The sequence below is a fragment of the Suricata suricatta genome, chromosome 7 (assembly GCF_006229205.1).
Source record: "Suricata suricatta isolate VVHF042 chromosome 7, meerkat_22Aug2017_6uvM2_HiC, whole genome shotgun sequence".
NCBI lineage: Eukaryota > Metazoa > Chordata > Mammalia > Carnivora > Herpestidae > Suricata > Suricata suricatta.
The window spans coordinates 29,328,134-29,337,297 of NC_043706.1; the positions used below are offsets into that span (position 1 = coordinate 29,328,134).

Below are 9,164 nucleotides of genomic sequence, written 5' to 3' on the forward strand. Positions count from 1 at the left end.
AAAAAAAACAAAAGCCACATGCCTATCTCAACAGATGGGAAAGAAACATTTGACATAATCTGACATCCTTTCATGATGAAAACCCAACAAGCTGATAACAAAAGAGAATTTCCTCAATCTGATTAAAAGCATTTATGAAAACCCTTAAGCTAACATCCTACTTAATGGTGAAAGACTAGCTGTTTTCCTCCTTAGATCAGCAACAGGAAAAACATTTCCTCTCTCACTACTTCCATTAAACTTAGTGCTGGAGATTCTAGACCAAGCAAATAAGATTAAGTGCATCCTGATTGGGGGAAAAAAAGAAGTAAAATTATTTCTGTTCCCACACAGATGACATAACATACATAGAAAATCCTAGGGCATCAACTATTAGAACAAATAAACAAGTTCAGCAACGTTGTAGGATATGAGCTTCATACATTAAAAAATCCATTACATTTCCATATATTTTCAATAAACAATCCAACAATGAAATTTAAAAAAACAAGTCCATTTAAAATAGCACCAAAATGAGTTAAATACTAGGAATACATTTAACAAAAGAAGTGAAAAACTTATACTTTGAAAACTACAAGACATTATTGAGAGAAGTTTACAGACATCTAAGTAAATGGAAACATGTTCACAGTCAGAAGACTTAATATTGTCTACGTGGCAACATTCTTCAAATTCATCCATAGGTTCAACACAGTCCCTATCAGATACCTAAATAGCTCCTTTGTAAGAACTGACAAACTGATTCTAAAATAATAGGAAAAGTCATGGGACTTAGGTTAGCCAATCTTAAAAAAGGAGGCCAAAGTAGTAAGACCCCCAATTCCAAATTTCAAAATTTTCCAGCAAAGCAAAGGTAATCAAGATGGTTTGGGGAGTCTGGTTCAACGCACCAACTTACCAAGGTCCTGAATTCATCACCTTCCATGGACACAACAGATTTACAACTATATGCAGAATAATCTCCTCTAAAAAGACCTGAGCCTGCACAACAAACAGTAAAAGGGCAGCATGAAAACAGATAAGAGAGGCAGAGACTCTTGCCAAAAACCAAAACAAAGACAAAACGAAAAGCCCCCACCCAGATATGAGAATTCAAAATATACTGGGATCTCAAAAATACAAAATTTCATTGAGAAGCAAGGAGGCTGTGCCCCACATCGAGCACTAAACCCTACGTCCTGCACAGGACAGATGAGCCCTGAAAGGCCCGACTTTGAAAACCAACATGACTGTATTCAGGAAAACCGTAGAACTGTAGCTAATAAAGTACCCACTCTTTTTTTTTTTACTTTTTATTGAAATCTTACTTAGTTAACATACTGCACAATATTGGTATCAGGAGTAGAATTCAGTGATTCATCATTTACATAAAAGACCCAGTGCTCATCATGACAAGTGCCCTCCTTGATACCAATCATCCATCTAGCCCATCTCCACCCACCTCCCTCCATTAACCTTCAGTCTGTTCTCTATCATTAAGTGTCTCTTGTGGTTTGTTTTCTCTCTCCTCTTTTTATTTTCTGCTTCCCATATGTTCATCTGTTTTGTTTCCTAAATTCCACATATGAGTGAAATCATATGATATTTGTCTTTCTTTGATTGATTTATTTGACTTAGCATAATACATTCGAGCTTCATCCATGTTGTTGTATATGGCAAGAGTTCATTGTTTTTGATGGCTGACTAATATTCCAGTGTGTGTGTGTGTGTGTGTGTGTGTGTGTGTGTGTGTGTACACACAACCTCTTCCTTATCAGTCAATGGACATTTGAGCTTTCTCCGTAGTTTAGCTACTGTTGATAATGCTGCTATAAACATTGGGGTGCATGTACCCCTATGAATATGTATTTTTGTGCCTTTTGGATAATTACCTGGTAGTGCAATTGCTGGATCATAGGGTATTTCATCATTAGTTTTCTGAGGAACCTCCATACTGTTCTCCAGAGTGGCTGCACTGGTTTACATTCCCACCAACACTGCAAAGGGTTCCCCTTCTCCACATGCTCACCAACATCTGATGCTGTTTCCTGTGTTGTTCATTTAAGCCATTCTGGCAGCAAAGTGTTAGCATATTTACTTTTTCTCATGATTATTTATTTATGTATTTATTTTTAATATAATTTATTGTCAAGTTGGCTACCATAGTGTATACAATGTGCTCTTGGTTTTGGGGGTAGATTCCCATGACTCATCACTTACATACAACACTGAATGCTCATCCCAACAAATGCCCTCCTCAGTGTCCATCACCCATTTCCCCTCTCCTCCATCCCCCATCAGCCTTCAGTTTGTTTTCTGTATTTAACAGTCTCTTATGGTTTGCCTCCCTCCCTCTCTGTTTGTAACTTCTTTTTCCCTTCCCTTTCCCCCGTGGTCTTCTGTTAAGTTCTCAAATTCCACATATCAGTGAAAACATATGATATCTGTCTTTCTCTGAGTGACTTATTTCACTTAGCATAATACTCTCCGGTTCCATCCACGTTGCTGCAAATGGCAGGATTTCAATCTTTCTCATGATGGCGTATTTTCACATGTCTCTTAGCCATCTGGATGTCTTCTTTAGAAAAGTGTCTCTTTGTGTCTTCTGTCCATTTCTTAACTGGGTTATTTGCATTGTGGTTGTGGAGTTTGCTAAGTTTTTTATAGATTTTGGAAACTAATCCTTTATCAGATATGTCATTTGCAAATATCTTCTCCCATTCTATAAATCTATAGCTTTTTAGTTTTGTTGGTTGTTTCCTTTTCTGTGCAGAAGGTTTTTATCTTGATGAACTCTAGTAGTTCATGTTTGCTTTTGTTTCCCTTGCTTCCAGCAATGTGTCTAGTAAGATGTTGCTATGGATTTTGATGGTTTCCTGTCTCATATTTAGGTCTTTCATCCATTTTGAATTTCTTTTTGTGTATGGTGTAAGAAAGTGGTCTAGTTTCATTCTTCTGCATGTTGTTGTCCAGTGTTAAAGAGGATTTGTTAAAGAGACTGACTCCCAGCCTGGGAATCTGGGCCAGGGGTGAGGTTGGAGGCCAGGCCTCTATGAGGATGGAGTGCTCCTGAGTACAGACCCCACTGAAGCTCACGATGTCTAGATGGGCCTGCTGGTCACCTGAGCTTTCTGATGTGCCTTCCAGTTAGGAGCTGCTGGCTCAGGGCTACAGGCCGGAGGAGGCTGAGCTGCAGGTGGTGTCAGTGCCTGTGGTTGAGATGGGAGAGCAAGCAGAGAGCAGCCCTAGTGCACAGGTGCTTGTGAAGGTGGGGGCCTGAGAGCTAGGGAGAGAAAGAGCTGTGTTTGTGACCACTGTCTGACCTAGAACAACACGCAACAGGACATGTCTTTCAGGGAATCCCTATACTCTGCTTGGTGTTGGGTTGAGGCTTGAGAGGAAGGTAGGCATTGAGTTTCTGCCCCAGAATGTGAGTTTAGTGCCTGGCTGTTGGTCTTAGTTTCCTCGGGCCCTTCATACTCACATGTGGTGGTTGATTGAAGCAGAAGGCTGCTGCAGGATCATGGTGGGAGGAGATTAAGATCAGTTGGAAAAAGGGGTGAGACAGAATAAAAAAGTGAATGTATGGGCTGCTTGGGTGGCTCAGTGGGTTAAGCCTCCATCTTCAGCTCAGGTCATGATCTTACAATTTGTGGGTTTCAGCCCTGAGTCAGACCCTCTGCTGTCAGCACAGAGCTGACTTTAGATCCACTGTCTCCCTCTCTCTCTCTCTCTCTCTCTCTCTCTCTTTCTTGAAAGAGAGAGAGAAAGAAAGAAAGAAATAAATAAATAAATAAAGAAAGAAAGAGAAAGAAAGGAAAAAAAGAAGAAAAATTATTGAATAAAAAAAAGTGAGGGTGTTTCCTCCTTCAGAGAAAGGCAGGCCAAGCTAGAGCACCTGAAGGAGAAGTCCTGAGAGCTCACAAAACAATGTTCTGCACCAGTTGGGCCTCTACTGGCTTCTCTTTTCCCCCAGAGCTTGTGAGATTCAAGACCTGGATCAATATCACATGGCATCACAGGGCCTTTAACAGCCTCAGTGTACTCCCCACTGAGAGCCAGCACCACCTGCAGCTCTGGGAGGAGGCCTTCTGGTATATTCTGGACCATACAGGTCTCCACATGAAGGACGTCTCAGCCCATGTCACGTGAAGCAGAAGAGATGCCCATAGAGCTGAGCTGACCTACAAAATGAGAGACAATTAAAATGTGGTTGTTTTTTAATTTGAGAGAGGGGGAAAAAAGATAGAGAAAGAAAGCATAAGAGAGGGGCAGAAGGAGAGAGGGAGAAAGTTTTAAACAGTCTCCACCCTAAGTAGGGAGTCTGATGCAAGGCTCCATCCCACAACCTTGGTCATGACCTGAGCTGAAATCAAGAGTCTGATGCCTAACCGACTGAGCCACTCAGCTGTCCCAACAGATTGTCCCAGTAGATTGTTTTATTTGTAGATTGTTTGTTACCTAGCAATAGGTCACAGGAATGTGTAACATATAATGAAGACTATTATCATGTTTTATTTATTGTCTGTCTTTCCTATAAGATTGTAAGTATTACATTTTCTGTCTGTTTCATTAAATGATTGCCAGGCCTGACACAGAGCTTGGCACAGAGGCATTCACTTAATATACTTGGAAATAGCAAGGAAGCAAGGAAACAAGGAATGAAGGGAATGAATGCTGTGACCAGAATTCCTTAAAATTTATGTGGAGACTGGAAAGAGGAAAGTGTAAGGGTGTTTGGTGTCCTGCACATGCATGTATGCATCTGCACATGTTCCTACATGAGTTTAGTGCCTGCCCACTGGGCTTGGTTGCCTGAGAAAGCAAGCAGGACTACGCACAGTGCCTCCTGCACGCACATTTCAATCACATTGGAACTGTAGACAGACAGCGCCTAACCACCAGATGCCCAGGAGATGTTTAGGACATGGAAAGGGGTTTTCCTGTTGTAGGTCATTGACTCAGCTACAGGGATCGAGGCCTTTGGGAGCTCCTGGCTGGCTGCCCCTTGGTCAGCCCTCAGGGTAGAAATGAGATTGGAGCATGGATACCAGAGCTGCAGACTCCAGTGTTCTGGGTAGCAGACAGTGGGACCTGAAGTGGTCAGGAGAGAAGATTATGGCATTTGCACCACTGCAGGAAAGAGCCGGTATCCTAGCCTCCGGCATCAGAGGCAGCAGCAGGAACAAGTGACAGGGACTCCTAGGTCCGAGGTCCTCTCCGAGGAAAGTGCCAGTGTGTACTGGAGCATCCAGCATGATTGTGGGTGTGGCTACAGATCTAGGAACCAATTTCAATGGCCTAGAGATCTTTTTTCTGTAAAGCCAGAATCCATGGTTACTCAATGATGAGGAAACATCACAGTCAATGTAAATTTGGGAAAACATTTTACAAGCCAAACCTGACTGAAACAGGCATGGACCTTGTATGTAGAGGCCTGTCCTGGTGCATTAGCCCAAGGAGACCTTAGGGAGGTCTTGGATATGCAGGTAAAATGGTTTTTGTTGTCAGCCCTTGGCCACACCTGGGCATTGCCACTCCGCTCATGGATTCTCACTGAACATCACTGGTGGAGGGGGAGGGCAGGGATGTAGAAAGTTAGCATGCGCACATGCTCAGGGAAAGGCATAGACTGAAAAATGACATAAAAAGAGCTAGAATGTACACCTATGGCTGATTTCTGGCACAGGGAGTACCATGATCAAAATCAAAGCAAAAACAAACCTGCTGCTGGGAAGAATCTGGTTTTCAGAGTTACCACATGATAAGATTGAGATAAGATTGAGATGACCAGTTTTCTACACTAACACACAAAGTATCCAAAGAAACAGGAAAATATGATTCATTCAAACAAACAAAACCCAGAAAATATCCCTGTGAAAGATCAGAACGTGGACTTATGAGACAAGTACTTTACTTGTTTTTAAAAAGTTTTAAATATTCATTTATTGTTGAGAGACAGAGAGAAACAGACTGTGTGCAGGGAATAGGCATAAAGAAAGAGACAGAATCTGAAGCTAACTCCAGGCTCTGAGCTGTCAACACAGAGCCCAACACAGGACTTGAACCCACAAACCATGAAATCATGAGCTGAGTCAGATTCTTAACCGACTGACCCACCCAGACACACTTAGATAAGTACTTTAAGTTAATTGTAGGTAAGTTGCTCAAAGCATTAAAGGAAGACACCAAAAGTGAAGACACTGAGCTATGAATAAAATAAAATACCAACAAAGAGATACAAAACATGAAAAGAAACTGAAAGAAAAGTCCAATGCTGATATGTACCACAACTGAAATGAAAACTTTTATTAGAGTTATTGAAGAGCAGATTACAGTAAACAGAACAAAGAATCACTGAGCTTGAAGATAGGAAAACTGAAATTATCTAGTCTAAGGAACCAATGAACAACACTGAAGACAAGTGAACATAGGCTAAGGGAGCACTAAGACACCAGAAAGAGGGTTGACATATGCATTGTGGAAGCCCCAGAGAGAAGACAGAGAATAAAGTAAGAGAGATTATTTGAAGAAATAATGGCAGAAAACTTGATCCAAATTGATGAAAAACATGAAAAACATCCAAGAAGAATGATAAATTGCAGTTAGGATGAATGCAAAGACATCCACACCAGGACATATTATAATGAAATTGTTGAAAACCAAAGACAAAGAGTCTTGAAAGCACTATGAGAAAAGTGACTAATCGTGTACAAGGGTTCCTTGAAAAGTTAGCAGATTTGTCATCAGAAACCCAGAGACTAGAAGGCAGTGGGCTGATATTCCATGTGTTATAAGAAAAATATTCAATCAGGAATCCTATATCTGGAAAATGGGTCTTCAGCATGAGGGACAAATGAAGACATTCTCCGGTAAACAAAGGCACTGCACTTGCCCTGCAGGGTCTGCTAAAGGGAATCCTTCAGGAAGAAAGGACACAGACAGTCACTAGCTGTGTGAAGAAATACTGATCTCAGTGAAGGTAAATAAATGAGCAATTATAAAGGTAGTATTAGTGTCACTCCGGTTTCTAAGACCAGTGTTTGTTTTCTACATGATTTAAATGACTGATAAATTAAAAAAAAAAAACCCTTAAAAGCCACTATTATCATAACTTTGACTTGTAACTCCACTTTCTGGTTTTGACTTGCTTTCACAGACAAATATATGAAAACAATTATTAGTGTATGTTTTTGGATAATGTATAAACATGTAATGTTCTGACATCAATCACTGCAAAGGGACAGGATGGAGCTGTATAAAATGAGACTTGTCTGTTATTGATGGTAACCTTGTAGAAATACACATTAGAGGGCTATACTTTTAGGATGTGTAATGTGATCCCCATGCAAACACAAAATTTCTATAGAGTAATATATGCAAAAGGAAATGAGAGGGTATTAAGCCATTTCACTAAAAAATTAAACAAAAACTAAAATGAAAAAAATTCTTAATGAGGAACAACATAATTATAAGACAATAGAAAATACCCAAATAACACAGACATGTCCCTCCTTATCAGCAATTACTTTGAACATAAGTGAATTAAATACTCCAGTCAATGCTAGAGACTAGCAGAACAGTGACAGAGAGACGATCTAACTCTGTGTTGTCTAACAGAGACTCACTTTATCCAAAAACACAAATACTTTGACAGTGAAAAGAAGGAAAAGCAATCCCCTGCACACAGTAACCAAAAGAGAACTGGAATGTGTTCTACTGATATCAGGCCAATATTAATAAAAGTTTCAATAGGGCAAAAAGATCTGACAATTGTAAACTTGTAGCACGGGCCAAAAGAAATCACAAGTGAACTATTTAAAAATATTGACTTCAGTAACCAACTCCAGCCTTAGTGAGGGTTCTGCTCACTCCTCGGTTCCCTGTCCACGTTCCTCCCACCAGAGTCAGCCCCGCGGTGGAGGCAGAGGAGGAGCAGAGAAAGGAAAGCATGGTGAAGAAAGACCTGGCTGCTTCTGAGGGGTGACTGCTGTGCCAGAAGAAGGGGTGGTGGCAGAGGCTGCAGTGTGGGTCACACCTGTGGATGACTGCGCATGGGCAGATGCTCCCTCCTGGCGCTTTCCTCCTGACCCCTCAGTTGCAGAAGCATAATCTCTCCTTTAGTGAACTATGTGGCCTCTTCTGCTGTCTGCCGTCCCCAGGAAAGTGGATTCAAAATTAGCATTTTTACTACATGATCCAATTTATGCAAATGTGTTATAAACATAGAAGCCTCTGGAATTCACACCAATCACAGCCAGCAGACTGGCAGCACTCATTTGGATAAAAAGATGCTATTAGTGTTTCATGACTAGAGCCAGTAAAGGCAACAGAATTATCTGCATGTTTTTGCTTGTTCACCCAATGTCAAGTACACTTTACACTTTACACATGGAAGTGCTGTTGATCTTGGTCATATGAGCAGCTTTACAGAGGACTGGGATCACGGAGTAATTGGAATATTTCTCATAGGATTATTCTGGGATGGCACAAGTTCTGGGAAACCATCAGACAAGAACCTCTGTGAAGATATAGAAGCTGCTTGACTTGCTCTTAGGACGAGATATGGATACTGCCTGAAAGCGTGATTCTGTATGGCCAAAGTAGAGAGGGTCAGTACCACCTGTGGATCTTGCTGCGTGGTGTAAGCGTGTGGCCCTTATTCTCCATTCTCCTTTGACCTCGGGAATGACTGTCGCTTTTCCTGATACCATGAAGACCCACTGTTTGGATGCATTCTCAAACACTGACAAAGTCTCTAAGATTACCTTTCCAGTATTAATAATTCACAGGACTGAAGATGAAGTCAGTGACTTTTCACATGACCTCACATTGTTTGAGTCTTGTCAAAGACCCGTGGAGCCTCTGTGGGTAGGAGGGGAGGGTCACAGTGATATGGAACTTTAGGGACAGTATCTTGAAGGTTGAAACAGTTTGAGTCACAGAAACTGGTCAATTTGCAAGTTAGTCTATAAATTTGCCTACTGGGTTTTCTTTTGTTGCTGCCCTGAATTCTTTGGTAAATAACATGAAGCCTGAAGGTTTTGTCTGCAAAACATGTGAGCTGCCTTCATAAGTGTACAGGTAATGAACCGTTACCACACTTAATGGAGGTTTTAAATTTCTAGAGCTAGAAACTGGAAATAACAGTACCACACTCTCGGGCTTTGTAATCTGTATTTTTT

At 41.1% G+C, this 9,164-nt stretch overlaps 1 protein-coding gene and 2 pseudogenes across 1 annotated transcript in view; 2 read left to right on the plus strand and 1 right to left on the minus strand.

Moving 5' to 3' along the window:
- LOC115295435 (class I histocompatibility antigen, Gogo-B*0103 alpha chain-like) overlaps positions 1–9,164 on the minus strand; it is a 157,910-nt gene that overhangs the window by 84,723 nt on the left and 64,023 nt on the right. The window lies entirely within an intron of this gene.
- LOC115295440 overlaps positions 1–9,164 on the plus strand; it is a 32,338-nt pseudogene that overhangs the window by 6,599 nt on the left and 16,575 nt on the right.
- On the plus strand, positions 8,024–8,954 carry LOC115296364 (annotated as a pseudogene).